Source organism: Microcebus murinus, chromosome 15 (assembly GCF_040939455.1).
Source record: "Microcebus murinus isolate Inina chromosome 15, M.murinus_Inina_mat1.0, whole genome shotgun sequence".
Taxonomy (NCBI): domain Eukaryota; kingdom Metazoa; phylum Chordata; class Mammalia; order Primates; family Cheirogaleidae; genus Microcebus; species Microcebus murinus.
This window is the reverse complement of record NC_134118.1, coordinates 12,636,930-12,655,326: the sequence shown is the minus strand read 5'-3', so window position 1 is coordinate 12,655,326 and position 18,397 is coordinate 12,636,930. Positions and strand designations below refer to the sequence as shown.

The window sequence follows — 18,397 nt, the reverse complement described above, 5'->3', positions numbered from 1 at the left end:
GGGACATATAGAGACACAATGTAGCCAACACAGAATAAAGTCTTCATCCAAAATCCAGTCTTCCTTCTGATAGCCAAGTACTTAAATGATCAGAATAGAGAAAGCGTCTTGTCTTTGCTTGAGGCTAAATCTGATAAATGAGACTGTTTAAATGAAAATATTCATAGAATTATGAAAGTAGAAATAAACGTTGTGTTTGCTCTATTTACAGAGCCTGTGTGTTATGCGTCGGCATTTTAAGCCCATATCCATGTAGAATAATGGTGAGGAAGATTGGCAATCAGTTGGGAAATTTAATGAGTACTTTACAACTGTAGGTTTTAACCTAACACAGTGGTTGTTTTGCTACCAGGAGAGTGATTTTTTGGCGTATATTTCTTGCAGAAAATAAACTGGGGAGGGGTTAAATGTGTAAGTACCTGTGACAAAGAATGGGTAAGTGCAAGAATCGTGAGATAACGAGTAGGGAGGGAAAGGGAGAGATGAGAAGGGAGAGAGATGTTAGCGTTGATATAACTGTAAGGCATTTAAAAAATTTCTCTTTTTTAATTCCCTTAACTCATTGCTGGCTGAGGCCACTCCTTATTGAGTTCTAATATTCTAGTCTGGTGAGACATATAGGAGAAGAGCAAAGATTTTCCTCGTGACCAGATCGACTGCTGCCGGGGACCTCTTTTGACAAGGGCATTCCTGTAATCTGAGGTCAGCAGTTCTCCAGGATGCCAGACTGGCTGGGTTCTTGGGTCTATAATGGGGGCTGGTAGGCTTGTGCTTCCAGCTAGTCATCAAGTTAGCACAGGTAGTTCTGTCCTCCCACCTCCTTAATGATAATACATTCTTTCCCTTGATTTTCAGATTTTGATAACCTTCTCCCACCTTAACTCCTATCAATCAGACTTTATGTAACAGCACTGTGTTTGGTTCCCGAAACAAAATCTATTCTTCAGAAAAGCTATAGGTGGAACAGTCTCAGAAGGAGAAGTGGATGTCAAACACTGTCATATCCTAGTAACAAGTAGACTTTCATAAGCTATGCACGATCCAATTGTAGCTGGATATAAATGGTAAATGGAATATTTAAGTGGAAGAGGTCTATAATTTTGTAGACAAAATAAGGAGAAATTTCTCTTATACTAAGACCAAGTATCTGAAGGTATCCCTGAAAATAATAGAACAAATTCAGTGTAAATCCCTCTGAAATTCTATCAAAGCTTTCATGATAGCATTAACTAAACTCACCTGGTAGGGCCAGAGCTGTGTGAATTCTCGTCATTAACTTAATGGGGTTTGAAACGCAGATGCTTGAGAATGTGTAAGGTGGTTTTCTAATTTAATTAGAAGCTGGAACTGTTTCCACCAACCCCCTCACCCCCACCCCTCCCTGCCATTCCTATTGTAAGAATAGATTAATAAAAATTGAATATTATGTGATGGCATTATTGGATCAATTTGGGAGCCATCGTCATACCACTCATGTGTAATTGCATTTGTATTGTGTTTTCTAGTGAATGGTTCCAGTTCCCTCCAGTCACCAAGTCTAATTTAACAGATGACACTCTATCCTGGACACTAGGTGGCAGCAAATTGCTGAGATAAACAATTAAGCCAAGGGACACTCAAACCTGTTCCCCAACAGAGAGACGCTGCAAATGGCAAGTGGATTAAACCGGAATAGTATGAAAGAACACACTCAGTTGCAAAGTTTCAAAGGCATAAATAATATTGTGCCTTCCTCAAAGTTTTGAAGCTCCTTGAAGCTAATTTAGCTTTCTTTGAAACTCCATAGAGCAGAGTTACATATCCAATGGGCCCTAACTTTTCAGATGCGGACCATATCCAGTTCTAGATAGCCTCTCATTTATCACAAAAGGTTATCTTTAATTCCGTGCTGTCAACTAATCTATTTTTTGTTTTAGATATGTTCATAAGTTGTTTGAAGTGGTAATATTTAAGTTTAAATAATTTAAAACAATATATTTACTATCAGCCCAATGCTTGAGTAAAAACACTGTAAAAAGTACAAGCTGTTCAACTGTATTCAAAGCATTGCTCAGAATTTACTGAGAATATTAATTTCTTGTGAAAGACTAATAGATTGTCAATATAGTTCTAAATATAAAACAAAAAATCGAATTGATAAAGTTTGACAATGAGAAATCAAAGACTGTCATACTTTATAGATGCAGATTACATTCTAATTTTTAATACTTTCCCTATAAATATTTTATTTAATATTTCTTTGTGAATTGTTTGCTCCACTCAGCGTCAACTCCTAATCAGACTCAGCCCCACCTGGGAGAAGTTAACATCTTAAAGTTTATTTAAGCTGATGGCCAGCTGAGAATCAATAAGATAAATCACAGATAGGATAAAAAATAAGAAAGAATGATAAAGAGAATAAAGAAATAAAGAATCAAGAAAGAATAAATAAGAATAAACCAAAAAATTAGTTTTAAAACCAGAATATCTTGTATGCTCCCAACTGGCTATTTCTGTCCTCCCAGAGCATAAGATGAACATATGACACTAAATAGAAACCCTAAAAAAAATGGAACATAATTCTGAGTGATGGTATCAAGTGCTTCAGGAAAATGCCAGTGTTCTTAGATGACATCGTGTTTGGAATGAATTGCCCTACACACTATTACCAAATAAAGTTATTATAAAGCAGAATTCAAAGTTTTGTGAATTCAGTTTAAGGCCTTTAGATTAATTCAGGCTGGAGGAATTTCTAAATTTCTGCAAAGTCTAAATAGTTTTTTTCATGGTAAGGCCATTAGCCAGTCAACAAGATGTCACTAAAGGTCTTCATGAAGTCCAAGTGAAAAAATAAGAGACAATTGTACTTTGCATGGACAACTAAAAATATATTTTAGCCTCATGTAGTCATTAAATAAAAATGATCATATGGTCTTTATTCAGGACACCAATATTCTCTTTGGGACTCTTACTTCTGTATACACAGCCTATATGTATTATTGCCAACGTGCTACATGGTATAATAGAATCTAGCAAGATATTTTTCTTACTTGTGGACTTATTTACATGAAAAATCACATAAAGGCATAAAAAGTTATTTTCACTTGCATATTTAATGCATTGGTTTCATAGAAAGGCATTGGTTTCATAGAAAGGAATAAATTTATTTAAAGGTAGAATTACCCCCCAAATAAATGATGTATGGTTGCCAAATAAATGAAACAAATATAAAATGACTCCTTTAAGTGGTTTTTTAGTTTTGAATTTTGCTTTATTTCATGTTCAGTTTTTTTTAAACCATAGCAGAGTACATTTCTTTTTTACTGTTTGGCTCTGCTCTTGGCTAAACCTTCCAACCCATGGGAGAGAATTCTCTTTCCTCTCAATGAATATGCATTCTCTATGCTGCCTTATTTTAAGGGGGTCTGTTTCTTCTCATATCAGAAAAGCAAAGTTGCCCACAAAACCAGAAAGCATAAAATGGTGATAATTCTTTGTCCCATCATCTATTTTAGTATATTTTTTAAAGTAGGCACTTTTTTCAGTACTTTCACAGGGGCCTGGCTGTTTTCCATCTTCATATGTCCTTTTCTGTCTAGCGCAGGGTCTGGCACATGGGAGGCATCCTGTACATTTTAACTGGATGCTAATGAATGACTCTCACAGTTCGGTAGTAATGGATAAAAACCCAAATGGAAGTGTGGGTATAGGAATATTCAAAAGGGATTATTGAAATTACTCTGTCAAGGTAAAGTTTCCATTACTAAATCAGTTGATTCAATGAAACACTATATTATTTAACATTTAATTAGCTTCTGGATTTGGGGTTTACAAGCAAAATAGTAAAAGATGATACTGGTAGTAGTCTTGTATTTGGGTGAGTCTCGTTTTTTGTTTTTCACTGTGAAAAAATTGGTACCACTAGAGGTCACTCCAGTTATTAGCAACAAACTGGTTAGACCAGTCTGTCCCACGGCAGAAGGCAGCTCTTGCAAGCTGTCATAATTTACTGTCAGCAGAAGGAGAATAAAAATTAACTCAAACACCATAACTGGTCAGTGTAAATATATGGTTTGCTCTGTCCCGTTTCACCATCATGATTTACCTTCCTCTCTACCATTTCTTTTGGCTCTCGCTGGAGATTGGCTAGGCAGTAGTAGTCACAGCAGCCGTGTCTATTGTGTGTTTATTATGTACACGGCAGCATTTTAAGGATTTGTATTAGTATCTTTACTATGCACAGCAACCCTATGAAGGCCATACCATTACTGTCACCATTTTACAGAAGGTAAAATCGAGGCTGGGAGAATTCACAGAGATGAGTGGCAGAACTCAGATTCAAATGCAGAGGCCACACTTTTAACAGGAAGATGATACCGGTTACAGCAGTGGGGTATGTTTAACTCTTCTACTTTTGATTTTAATAACAGGGTTAGATGCTGTAACAAGAGAAAAGTTTAGAGGTGTGTATATGTGGCAGGAAGAAGCATTTTGACATCCCTCAGATCATACTTTATAGGTCAGGCAAATGACCAGTATGCAGGGGTTTTGTGTGTGTGTGTGTGTGTGTTTGGGAGGGGAGAGAGAAAAGGGGGAGGATAGAAAATGCATCCAGCAAGTTAAAGGTGGGATTTGCTGTTCAGTATAGACAGCAAATGGCCAGGCCAGCAGATCTGTAAGTCTATCACTTCCAAGTGATTTGTCAAAAAGAAAAGTAAAACTGATCTTCCCAATCCTGCTGTTAAAGAGATACCACTGAATCTGAGCTGCAGTTGCATAATGTATCTAAAGCCAAGAAAACACCTTTTCTAGAAGATCTCAGAATATCTTCAACAATTTGGGGTGAGACTCAGGAGCTCTGAATCACACCCTGCTCTAAGCGGTAGAGAGCCCTGCTGGCTAAACAAAGCAGTTTTTTTCAAAGGAATGATGGTATCTATATATTTACATAATACCTGTGGCTGTGGCATGCCTGACTTAATAGATGAAGAAATGGAAGCTGAGGGAATTTAAAGACACTTGCCCCAGGTTACGAAGCAAGTCAACACAGATTGAGTTTAGAATCCGCAGCCCTTGAGTTTCCACTCAGTTCCTGAGCCAGCAGGACCCTGCGATATGCTTGCTTGTTCTGAACCTGGAATTTTCCCTTGTAGAGTTTCCTCACAGTGTCCCCTTCACCAAAAGGTGACAGGGGATTACAGCTCACCCTGACACGGCAAACATCTTAATCTCCTAATGAACCCTCCCCCATGGGAAGCCCCTCTGCTCTCACCCTGAGCCCTCCCGAAGGTGACCATGTATGCCCCTCGGCCGGCAGTCGCCACGTTTGGCACCTGTCCTGGCCTGTGCCTTTTGGAATGGAAAGTCAGGATGGTTTCAAAGTTTCATATACAATAACAGGAAAAAAAAATGAAACAAAGGAACATTTCAAGCAGCAGTCCCCACCTCTGAGCTGTTCCTTTCTAATCTCAGCCAAAGCTCTGCATACCTCAAATCCCCTGAGAGTAGAGAAGACTATAAAACCGACATTTAAGATTTTCTTTGCCCCACAACAGAGGAAATACAAATTGTTATAAACTTTCTCTTCCAGCACAGCTTGCCGCTTTTCAGAACAATCTAAAATGGCAAGTAGAGAGAGTTGAGAAGGAGGAAAGACTGAAGTCCAATCTATGCATCTCACACTCTCTAGCATTAGCGCAAGAAGTAGCATTTGCTGGACAGATGTTAAAATAGCATTTGCATGTCAAGTTCATCTTCATATTTTAGCGTTAATATGCAAGGAACAACAGAAGTAGCAGATAAAAGACTCTAACTTGAAGGGTGGGAAAAATAAGGTTTAAAGGAAAAGAGAAAGAAAACCTGGTACTATGTTGTGTCTTGTATAGCAATCAATAATCTGTAGCTGAGGGGTTCATTAGTTGTTAAAACAAGAGCCTTTCCATACAAAAACCATCATTCATTATGAAAGTACCAGGGATGGGGCGCACTGTGGTCAGAGAGGCAGGGGTTGTGCTGGAAAGTTCTCAGAAGAGGAAATCAGAGGAAGAGGATCTTAGTGCATGTTGGTTTCTCAAAACCTCTGTTTCTTTCCTTATAAAAATTGGATAATAGTATCCCATCTTTCCTTTCTCATTAATCCTTTTTGCAAACACTTTTTATATCATATGTATTTTGTTAAGATCAAATGAGCCTTTTAAAGTAATAGACGCAAGAAAAATTTTTTATTATATAGCATCGTTCGGTTAAAGTCCTTAAAAATTCTCCACCGAGTACTCTCATTTTACCATTTAGAAAGATATGTGCAAATACAAACGAAGAGATCACCTTAAATTATTTGCTTTAAGTTCCCCCAAATTGAATTTGTGCCGCCAATGAATTATAATGGCCAGTAGCTTCTTCCATTTGCCAAGACAAACGTCTTACTGTCCATCTTGACTCCTTTCTTTCTCTTACCCCCAGGCGCATTCCAGTCCCCGTGTAGTCTCTAGCTAGAAAATACATCCGGAGTCTGACCACCTCTCGCTGCCTCCCTGGTCCCAAGCGCTATCTACATCATTGCAACAGCCTCCTAACCGCTTCCACCCGGGCTCTGCCCCACAGATCTGTTCCCAAAACGGCAGCCAGAGGGACACCTCAAAGAAACAAGTTAGACCATGTTCCCCTTCTGCTCCAAACCCTCCACTGGTTCCCATATCCCTCCGAAAAGCAAATCTTGTCTATGGGCTGCAGGGCGCTGTGCCCCCAGCCCCTGCTAACTCTCCGCCCCTCCCCCTTCCATCCGGCCACCATGGCCCTTTCGCTGTTCCCTGCACACAGCCGTGCTTGCACCCCAAGTCTTCCTGCCAAGGTTGCCTCTGCCTGGGACGCTCTTCCCTCCAGATCTCCTCGTGTTCTCACCTCATCTCGAGCACTTCTCGAGAGTCACTCACTCCACGAGGCCCTTCCTGAGCATCATGTTTAACACTGAAATCCACCCGAGCCCCCAGACCTCCCTGTCCCTTTCCCCTGTTTTATTGTTCTCTTCCCATCTTCCAACACATAATTTACTTATTTGTTTGTTGTTTGCTTTTCTCCTCCTCCATTTGATGATAACTTTTAAAGGGCAGGAATTTTTGTCTCTCTTGTTCTATCCTCATCCCCAGTACTTAGTATGGTGCTTGGCACATAGTAGGTGCTTGATAGCTATTTTCTGGATGAATAAACAATATAACAGAGACCTGAATACCTCAGCCTTATGGTGTGTGGCTTTGCCTGAGAATCCTGAAATTACTATTTCACTTATCATACTTAATTCATAGTCTCTTTGCGAGGTAGGTGATTTTATCCACATTTTATTGGGGAAAATAAAGTACCCAGTATCGGTCTTCCTCTGCCATATACGCAGTTAGAGAACTGTCAAAAGAGACCCAAGCTCCTTCCATTTTGGGGGCCCAAAATTTTCACATCCTTCACTCTCCCACCTCCCCGAAAAGAACAGAATAAATTCTCAAAGTCAAACTGCTATCATTTTGTATGGACCATCTATTTTCACACAAGGCCTACAACTTCCATTCCATATTATAAAACTATTACTTAAAAGAATTATTTATCCAAGGAACTTAAATTCATTACAAACTGTGTTATTTGCAAGGCAAGTGTGTCTTTTTATAGTTAAATTAATTGGCACACCAGAGCTACTCAATTGGGTTTTCCAATATCTATAATTAGATTGAAATATATGAGCTCACTGGGTTTGTAACCATATCTCCATCTCAATTCCGATTTTAGAAAAGAAAAACTTCTTTAGACTTGAGAAGCACTTTCGTATTGGATTGATTTTCAAGAAGATCTTTTGAACTAATTGGTCAATTAAGCATAATTAATTCATTTCAACTACTCCACAAGCCACAGTAAATTACTTCTCAGAAAGCTCAACCACTTGGGTCACTGTAGTACTTTTCAGAATGATTCAGTCTATGGAGCAGTCTTAAAAATGCCGCTTTGTTTATCTAGGCATCTGGGAACGATAGCAAGCCTAAACACTATCAAGATGTCACCGTCACTAATGATGCCTGTGATGTGGTAAGAGAGATGCTGTTTTTCCTGCTGCTGTTCCCAGGGTAGCCTTTAGAAAACAAAGGCATTAGCTATGTAGAGTCTACGGTGAAGCAATGCTTAAAGAGGTTATTCATAGAATCATGGCGGTAACAGAGACTTTCAGAGGTTATCAGATCTACTCCTTTCCCTTCCGGCAGGATGATATCAACCCTACAGCATGGCATAACAGACGGATAACTGGCTTAAGTGCTCTAGATCACTGTTGTTCTGGTTGTCACATTAACTGTCCATGCCATGCTGGGTTAAGTCTTTAATTTCCCAAGAGGAGCACAGCTATTATGGACCCATAAAACAATCTGGTATGAGTGATAAGTATTGGCATGAATTAAATAGGACAGAAACACAGAGGCAATAGCAACTAAGTTTGCCTGGGAGATGTGTGTTTACAGAGCAGAAAGAGTAAGGAGTAGTATCAGGAAATGTTTCAGAGAGGAAGTAATTTTATTTGCATTTTGAAGAATAAACATAATTTTTCCAAGTATAAAAATTTAAGATATTCCTGGCTCAAAGTTAAGTAGAAGCAAAAGCGTGAGGTATGAAAATCATTGCAAGGCTGAAGGATGAAATTTTTTTCCCAAATATATGCTTGGGGGATAAAGAGGGGAAGAGACATTAGAAAAGTACAGTGGGACAGATCTTCAATGACTTACTGTCACAATGAGAATTTTGATAAGGATTTGGACTTTATTCTGAAGGCAATGAGGAGCTACTAAAGTGTGTTAAGAAGGGTAGCAGAGAGGTAAGAATTATCACTTAGAAAGATCACTCTGACAAATCTTGAAAGAAGAATTGGCGGGTAGACAGAATAAAGGCAGAGAGATGCATTAGGGGGCTTTTATTCTAAGCCAGGTGGGAGCTGAAGATGGCCAAGACTGAGTAATGACAGTAGGCTGGATGTAGAGAGAGGGTTAGAATTGATAAATGTAAGTAAGGAAGATCCAACAGAAGTCGCTGTTGGTTGAGTGTGAGAAGTCAGAGAGCATAAGCCCCCAAAGTGAATAAAATTGCTTGGGAAAGGCCATGGAATAAGAAATGGGTCAAAGTCTGAACTCTGACAACTACAATCATTTAAGGGATAAAGAATGACAAGTCAGGATCAGATATCTAGGAGGAAGAGAACTAGTAAGGAGTTAATATTTTAGAAAGGAGAACATTCCAAGAATATTTTACTTAGAAATGAGAGCATTCTAAGAAGGAAGAAAAGAGCAGTAATATCTAATGGTGCAGAGAGGTCAACTAGGATTAGAATTGAGATGAGTTCATTGAATATTCAATGAGGAGATTAATAAAGCATTCTAAGTACAGGTAGGGGAAAACAGACTGGAATTATTTTATTAATAATAAAAATTTCTGTGTGTGTGTGTTTGCTTTTTAAGATGGAAAATAGCTGAGCTTTATTTCATGCTGAGCATAAGGAAAAGAATAAAGATAGAAAGACACAGGAGAAAATGGTATCACAGGTTTCAGATGAGCTATGAATGGTCCGGGTCTCAGTGATGTGAAGAAAGTCTTAATTGCATCAAGGAGGAGGAGTGAATACATTTTCTTACAAGACAACGTGAATGGGGTGGGAGAAACATGGATGGGCGGGTGATGACAGAAAGAAATTGAGGATTTTCGTGAATGGCCGTCCCTCTGTCCTTTGAGACACAGGAAATACAGGGCAGCGTTGAAGGTGCAAGGAGACAAAGTGTAGAGTTAGTCACCGGGGGGAAGAGTGGAAGAACTACAAGCTATGTTTGAATGTTCATTCGAGTTGGAAGTCACAAATGGCCATGTCCTGCTACCTGCTACTGACGCCCTTGTGAATTCTTGTTTATTCTTTAAAACTCACTTTAGATGTCATTTCCTCTAGCATGTCATCTGGGCTGGAAGCCTTCCCTGTAACTCATTTGTTTTTGGATCCCTAGATTTGAGTTGAGTGCCTGGAACATAGGCAGGTCTTCAATAAATGATTGCCAGAGGAATGGGCCTTGCATGGATTAGCATGAACTAATTCCTAGAAGAATGGCCCGAGTTAACTTAGATAAAAGTTTTACATCTGTGAAATTAATCTTCATCTTCTTCCCACTTCTCTTCTCTTCCATCATTTTCTGCCTCCTGCTGTCTTTGCCATCTCTCTTGAGCCTCCACCTCCCACGCCCTTCAGTAGTTGCTTCTCCCTTCTGAGTCATCTTTGCTCTCAGCTGACTGTGTTCTAATTTCTCCAAAGACACCACTTCAACAATTAATCCGAAAGTCAACAACACTTAAAATGAGACTCCTCCCAGGTGTATTTGTTTTAAAAAGGAGAGACACTGCAAGTTGTCCAGAGTAGCAAGTGAGCTTGGATACTAAAGAGAAAGAACCCATCTCAACACCCTCTGGGTGGCTTCCCTTTGGCATCTCTGCTGATAGGCTTAGGCAGCTTCTCAAGGAGAAAGCCACCATCACCACCTTTTCCATTCTGGGAAAGAGCTGACCTTGCCCATTATTTGGAAAAGGAGTGGGAAATAAGAATAAGCACTTGGCACATTGCCTAAATAAGGATTGAACAAGGATGTGTATGATGGACACTCATGATTTAAAATGCAAATTGTATGCCTCTCTTCCCTGCTCCACACTAAATTCTGTTAGTAACTTTCACCTTACTGTAGCAGTTCCACTTACCAAGTCTTCATTACTGTCACTTTTATTGGCATCTGTGTGAACAGGGAGGGATTCTTGTAGGTTTTCCTGCCATTCTCTGTTATGTGTATTAGCGTCAATATTGGGTCAATATTCCTTTTGCCATGAAACATCCAGCAAACGTCTAACATATGAATTGATGACTCTTACCTCTTTGTAAACAGAGACTAAATGGAAGAACTGAAGTGCTTATGTAGAAAAAAGGCAGCCTTCAAACCAAGAAAAATTAAGACATCAATGCTAATATTTACTGAACTATCAGTGTTGGTGTTCATCTGTTTAAACTTGTGTTGCGTGAGTCTTTTTGCGGCCAAGGATCTTTCTTGGATATGATGTAACTTTTTAGAATAATTCTGAGTGATTCTCTTGTACCCAGGAAATTGGTACCCAGAGCTTAGCGTACCTGGGACCAATAAATAAAGTTGTTTCCTTGTAACTAAACCATGATTTGATTGCTGTTACTCATCCTGACTATCATGAATAAATTAGCAAAAGGCAGATTTTTTTTTTCTTTTCTCCAAGGAGTGTCTGATTTTATAACTGGGAGTCTGGGCCTCTCTTTCTACCTATTCTCTTGAGCCAAATTAAATTGTTTATCTCCTAGCGATTCTACCATTCACATTTTTCCTGGGCTCTCTGAAGGCTGAGAAACACTCAAGGCTGGGTTTGCCTGGAGGATATTGATTGAAATCTGCTTATTTAAATCCCCTTTCCCCAAGAGTTTCCTACCAGGTCCCAGCCACAAATTCATAAAGACTTTGCATCTGGGATCTCAATCCTATCTTACCCATCCCAGTTTGGCCTCTATTTATAAATAACACATGCAGGAAGAAAATGAAACCACCACCATAGTAACTGGTAGTTTTCCAGTTTCTGTAGAATCTGCAACGTCTTCTGCTTAACTCCTGCTTCCCCTGTTTAACTTTTGATCCCTCCCCCCTTTCCCCATAAGCTATTATTCACCATAGGATTATATGCAAACTGAGATTTTGAAGGAAACTAAAAAACCCCAAAGCTTTGTACCTCGTTCCTTCTTTAAGGTTTGTAAAAATACTGACTTCTGAGCTGAGATCTCGTGTAGGAGAAACAGCCTCACAGGATCACTTTGCAGAATTGCGACATGTGTGGGGTGGTCTGAGTTTAGCCTTATGTGATCATCGTTCCCCAAAATAGCTTCTTTTCTTTTGCAGAATGCTGATAAAGTCCACTGAAAGGGTCGAAAGAGGAAAGCTCATAAATTATAGCATTTCATTAACTAACAAAGCCACAAGAATGCGTATTGAGAAATAGCAAAAAATCACAGGTCACAGCTCTGCTATGTGAAAGGGTAGGAAGCTTCCATCCTTTCCCCCACAGGCAAGATGAAGGGTTTGAAATGAACTCTCTCTAATCTCTGAAGCAACTAGGATAACTCCCGTTCTCTTGTATCTTTTACTTGTCTCGGTTGAAAAGGAACTCGAGGTGCAGGAAAGCCCAGGCATGCTCTTGAGAAGCTCAAAGCAGGAGAAAAATTAGTCAAGGAAATAATAGCTACTCCTATTATATTTCTTTTTTGTACAGATTTAAACAAATACACAGATAATCCTTCTTCTCTTCTTCCTACTGTTCCTCCTCCTCCTCTTCCTTCTTCTTTTCTCTCCACGCACCCTGATGGTTCATTTTTTTTTTAAAGTTCTCTACATTCTTCTTTGCCAATTAGAACCACAGCATTGAAGCTCCAGATTTTCCCATTTTTAAAACGTCTTCCTGGATGAGCCCTTCACCTCCAATGGAGCCATTATATCTTCTACTCAGGTACAGGATGACCACATCATTTATTGTTAAATGGAGCCCCTTTTGAGAGTGAAAGGGGGTCTGTTAATAACTATTCTGGGATGGAAGACAGTAGGGGCTATTGCAGGCAAACTGATATATAGTCACCCTTTCACCAGGTCTCTATTCAGTTGACTGAGTGTTGCTTTCCACCTGTTGACGTGCTGCTTTTGCAATCCTTCTCAAGTTGCTTCTTGTGCCAATGGGGTTGCAAACTCAGCGGCCTCTCAGCTAGTATCCCCTCCCTTTTCACACGTGGCATCTCAGCAAATGCTTTTCTTTTGCCGGGCAAGGGGAAAGACATTTAAAACATCTCTTTAGAAAGTTACATACTTAAAAGATTGAAACTTGAAAAAGCACACGAATGTACATGAAAAATCTTTCTCATACTGGCCTACTTGGTTCTGATTCCTGCTCTTTCAGGGCCCTTTAGCTCTGCTTTTTTTTTTTTTTTTTTGGCACCTAGATAGAACTTTGGGTAAAATAAAACAAATAAAAATGTGTTGCAAAATATATGATATGTATAGAAGAGGCTGGAAAACATTTATATGCAGTTAAAGAATAACACTTAAGAAATAGAATATTGCTAGTATTTTAGAACCACTCTCCTCATGTAGTAAACCTCAGTGACCACGTCCTCTTCCTTCCCCTGGCTGGAGGTAACAGCTGTCTTTCAGTTTTTGTTCTTTATTCCCAGCTCTGCTTTACATATGTTTTACATACTTATGTGTATCCTTAAACAAGATTTCTCTGCCTTTTGTGGGGTTAGATGGTGCTTTCATGTAATAAGGAAAGAAAACAAACTGTTCTTTTTAGGGGAAGAAAAACTTACTAGAATATGATGTGCTTTCTAAATACTTAACTGAGAAGAACATCCACACATGTGAACGGGAAGAAGTTCGGGGGGAAACCCCCAGCACTATCATTCCATTTCTAGGACTCTGTCTTTGTTTTTCATTTCCTTCTATTTTTCAATTAGAATTCAGCCTTCCATTATTCAGAATTTACACGAACAATGAATGTCACCGAGGAAGTGACGACTGCTGTGGGGATTCCAACTTGTGGCAATTCTGCAGGCAGAGACCACGAGAGGCAAAACCATGCCGGCTGTGTGCGGCATGTTGATAATGACGAGCACTGCATTCCTGTCCCCCGACCCTCCATACTCACCCCGGGTAGCCAGTGACCTCTCAGCTTCTATCATCTTGTACATCCAAACCTTAAAACTAATCATTCACATTGATTAAGCTTAAGATAGAGCTTTTGAGACATTCCAGGGGCAAAGAGTAAAGGTATGTTGAGGGGTCTTTGGACATGGGCAGGCCATGGTAAATAAATAGATTTATTTATTTTTATTGTGGAGTATATAGCATGCATAAACCAAAGTGTCTAAAATACATCTGTTTTCTAAAGAATGACAATGAAATTAAATATCTACATACCTACCGCCCAGCTTTAGAAATGCAACACAGCTTGTATCTTCCCAAGTAAACCTCAAAGACTGCTTCCCTCACCCCTCATCAGAAGTGACTGCTGTTCTGAATTTTGTGTTAATCACTCCCTGCTTTTCTTTATACATATGTGTATATATCCCTAAACAAAATATAGTTTTGTTTTGACTTTTTGGGGGAATTTATGTACATTGAATTTTGTGCTTATATTTTCCTGGTACTTGCTCCTCTTGCTGATAATTATGTTTCAAGAAATCATCCATGTTGATGATGCATGTGTCTATAGCCCACTAATTTTTCACTGTTGCATTGTATTCCATGACATGAATTCATTTATTCTGCCTCGATAGACATTTGGATTCATCCATTCTGCTTTGGATAGACATTAGACTTTTTTTTCTACTTTAGGACTACTGCAAATAACTCCAGTATGAATTTTCAGGCATTTTTCTCCTGGCACACATATTCAAGATGCTCAGAGTATAAACCTAGAAGTGGAATTGCTGGTGCATGAGTTATAAATAATCCAATTTCTAGGTAATGCCAAACTCTTTTCCAAAGTTGTAGTACATATTTGACCTCCCACCAGATGTGGATGACAATTCCCATTGCTCAACATCCTCTTAACATGTGTTATTATTCCTTTTGCCCCCAATCTGGTAGATGTAAACTAAATTCTCACTGTGATGTTGTATTTGCACGTCTCTGATTAATGATGAAGCTGATTATTTTCATGTGTTTATGGGCCGCATGTGTTTTCTTTTCTTTGGAGTTTCTTTAGCCCATTTTTCTACTAGGTTGTTGCTCTTTTTCTTAATAATTGACTGGAGCTCTTCAAATAGTCAAAGTAGGAATAGTGATAAGCAAAAATTTTAACTGTGTATTATTTATTTTTATAAATATGTGATTTAATTATATTTGTTGCTCCATAGCTGATTATTTCATACTCTTTCGGTGGGTTCATTTGACAAAGAAGAGTTTTTAATATTAAAGTTGTTAAATTCTTCTATTTTTTAATACAGAGTTTGTGCATTTTAAATTTTGTTTGTGGATACATTCTACTGTCTTTTCTTGGGATTATATGGTTTTGACTTTTACATTTATGCCTTAATCCTCTTTGAATTTGCTGTTTGTGTATAGTGCATTTATTGAATAGTTCTTCTTTTCCTTATTGATCTCAAGTAGCACCTCTATCATAAATCGTTTCCATACATCAGTGAATTCATTTCTAAATTCTCCATTCTGTTGCTTTGGTCTATTTGTTTATTAATGTGCAATATCACATTGTTTATAAGTTAGTCACTATAGTTTTACAATAAGTTTTGATATCTAATGGAACAAGTCTCTTTCCGTTTTTCCTCCTTCAGAGGAATGGGCTAGCCATTATCCATTACATGTTCATATAAATTCCAAAATCGGCTTACCATGTTCCATGAAAAAACTTGAAAAAAGTTGTTATTGTAATTACATTTACCATTTATGTCCACTCAAAGAAAATTAACTTTATGATAATAATCTTTTACCCAAGAATATGGTATATTCTTCTATTAATTGAGTTCTTTAATGAATTTCAAAAAGTTCTCTACTTTTTCTTTACAGAATGCTTCACGAATTTTCATGTCATTCTTGCACAGGGCCCATGCTAATCTTCTCTGTATCGTTCCAATTTTAGTATATGTGCCACTGAAGTGAGCAATCTACTTTTTCTCTATGGGTGTCTTGTATACCGTTAGTTAGATTTATTCTTATGTGTTTATGTACTTTAGATAATTTTTTACTTCTGTAAAAGATATTTTAAATCACATCTTCTATCTGAATTTTTTTTTGATATTTCAAAAGAATGATTTTTGTTTGTTGATTAAATTATTGTAAATTTTTCTTAATGAGAAAAAATTTAAATGATTTATCTGCCAATATTTTGGGTTTTCTTTTTAAATAACATTATCCATTAATAATGAGAGATTGGTTTATTTCTTTGCAATTCTTGAAATTTCTGTTTCTTTTTCTTGCTTTTCCTTTACAGTTGGGACTTTCCACTACATTGTGGAAAAGAAGTTGTAATAATCACTTCTCAGCCTTCTGGGTATGATCAAATGAAGAAGTTGTAATAATGGTTTTCCTTATCTTGTTCATGTTCTTAAAAGGAATATTTTCAAACTTTAACTATTATGTATGATGTTTGCTCTAGTTTTGTAGGTCTTCTTTATCAAGTTAAAGACTTTTTTCTGTCTTTTAATTCATTCTTTTTCTATTTTGCTGAAAGTTTTATCATGAATCGTTACCGAATTTTATTGAACATCTTTTTTGCAACTATGGGTATAATTATAAGGCTTAATCTCCTTTAACTGGTAGGTGAATTACAATAATTCTGACCTGTAGTTTTCCAATTTTGTTCTGTCCTTAGCTAGTCTATGTCAAGGTTATGCAAGTCTCATAAAATATGCTTGGAAGTGTTTCATCTTTTTCTGTTCTTGAAAGAGTTTATGTAAGAAATGTTTGGTAGAATTCGTGAGTAAACTCCTCTGGAATGATCTTTCCTTTGTGAGAAGATTTTTATTACAGATTCAATTATGATTTTAATACATAGGAGATTTCTCTTTCCTCTTGAGTCATTTTTATGTTATATTTTCTACAAATGCATATATTCCATCTGTTCACAAACTTGACCTAAACTTGTTCATGATATTCTCTTATTTCTTTTTAGTATCTGTGAGAACAATATATATTAATATCTTCTCTCTTTTATGCCTAATGCTATTTGTGTTCATATTCTTTCTTTTTTTTTTCCCTTGGTAAGTCTCACCAGAGGTTTATCTCTTCAAGCAACAACTTTTAGCTTTTTACAATTTTACTTTTTGTTTGATTTTGTACTTATTTCTATTATCATTTTCTTCTTTCTTTGGGTTTATTCTGTTTTTTCCCAAATTTTGGGGGTTGGGTATTTAGCTCACTTAATTTCAAGCCTTTCCGCTTTTTTAACATAACAATTATAAACTGTATTTTTCTGTCTAAGAATTGCTTTTGTTGCACCTTACAGTTTCATAATATAACACTTTTTTTTTTTTTTATTAAGAGATGAAATCTTGCTATGTTGCCTAGACTGGACATAAACCCCTGGGCTCAAATAATCCTTCTGCCTCAGCATCTCAACAGCTTAAATATAGTATTTTTCTTAACTCTAACTGCATAAATATTGAATAAATAAAACAATTACCTTGGTATTTTATTTACATAATTGAATGACAATGTGCTGAGAGCACTAGGGCGCAGAATATGGTTTTCATAATTTCTAATGTACGTATTTCTTTTAATGAAGATATACCTCAATTATATAACTCTGAAATTCCCCTTCCCTCTTATGCATGCATACCTTAACAGGGTAAAAAGTAAAATTAACACAGTTAAAATGAGATATTGTTCTTACAAAGGGTCCATGGTCTTTTGTATTTATGCCACCTAAAGCATAGAGAAGACTGTGATGCATATAGCTAGAAAAACAAAGAATGGACATGCTCTCAGCTCATCCTCTTCCCAGTTAGGCACTTCTGCTCTTGCTAGCGGATCCTTTAAGGAGCCCTAGAGCTTGATTTGTTTCTAGATTCAACCTTTTAATCACCATGTCCAACTGGCAAGTCATTTAAGCTTTACAAGTCTCAGTTTCCTTATTTGTAAATCATAATCTCAATCTCCTAGAATTTTTCTGAGAATTTAATAAATATGGAGGTAGTTTTAAAACGTGAAAGTGCTCTACAAATATAGGGTATTATTTTTCTTTCTTTGGCAATGTATTTTTTTTTTCAAATTTTCATACCTTGGTTGTTTTTTCTCTTGTTTCCCTACTTTTCTTACTTCCCCTAGCAAGCCTTGACTCTCCCTGTCCAAAGCGTCTTCTGATTTAGAGGCCAAGTGTTAGAGATTCCATCTTTATAAATGGAAAAGGTCTTAGAGGTCATATATTCAAAGCTTCTCTTTTTGCAGATGAAAAACGAAGGTCCAGGGGATGATTATCCCAATGTCTATAAGTGGTGGAGATAAAATTTCCTAGGAGTTAATGACAACATCAAGACCAGAACAGAGGTCTCAGGATTTCCGTTGAGGTGTTTTCTCCACTATTATGGCCTGATGAATGGCACTTGCTATTTTTTATTTGGCTTCAGTGTTTGGGCCAGTAATTAGCACCCATTTATGAGGTAATTATGTTTGCCTCCACATCCAACAGTGGCCCTCCATGAGCCTACCTGAAAGAAATAGCGGTTTCACTAAAAGGCTTAAAGGTGACTGTGTGATATTTGTCCACAGAGTTATTAATAAGTGGAGAACTTCATGATCCTTATGCATTTAGAAATAAAATTCAGTCCATTTAATACAACCCTATATTTGCAAAACCAGAT

General features: G+C 37.6%; 1 non-coding gene across 1 annotated transcript; it reads right to left on the bottom strand.

Annotated features, from left to right (window-relative positions):
* Positions 1-15,595: 15,595 nt before the first annotated feature.
* On the bottom strand, positions 15,596-15,702 carry LOC142876771 (U6 spliceosomal RNA). The gene has a single exon (XR_012923590.1). It is a non-coding gene; the product is annotated as a U6 spliceosomal RNA (small nuclear RNA).
* Positions 15,703-18,397: the final 2,695 nt, after the last annotated feature.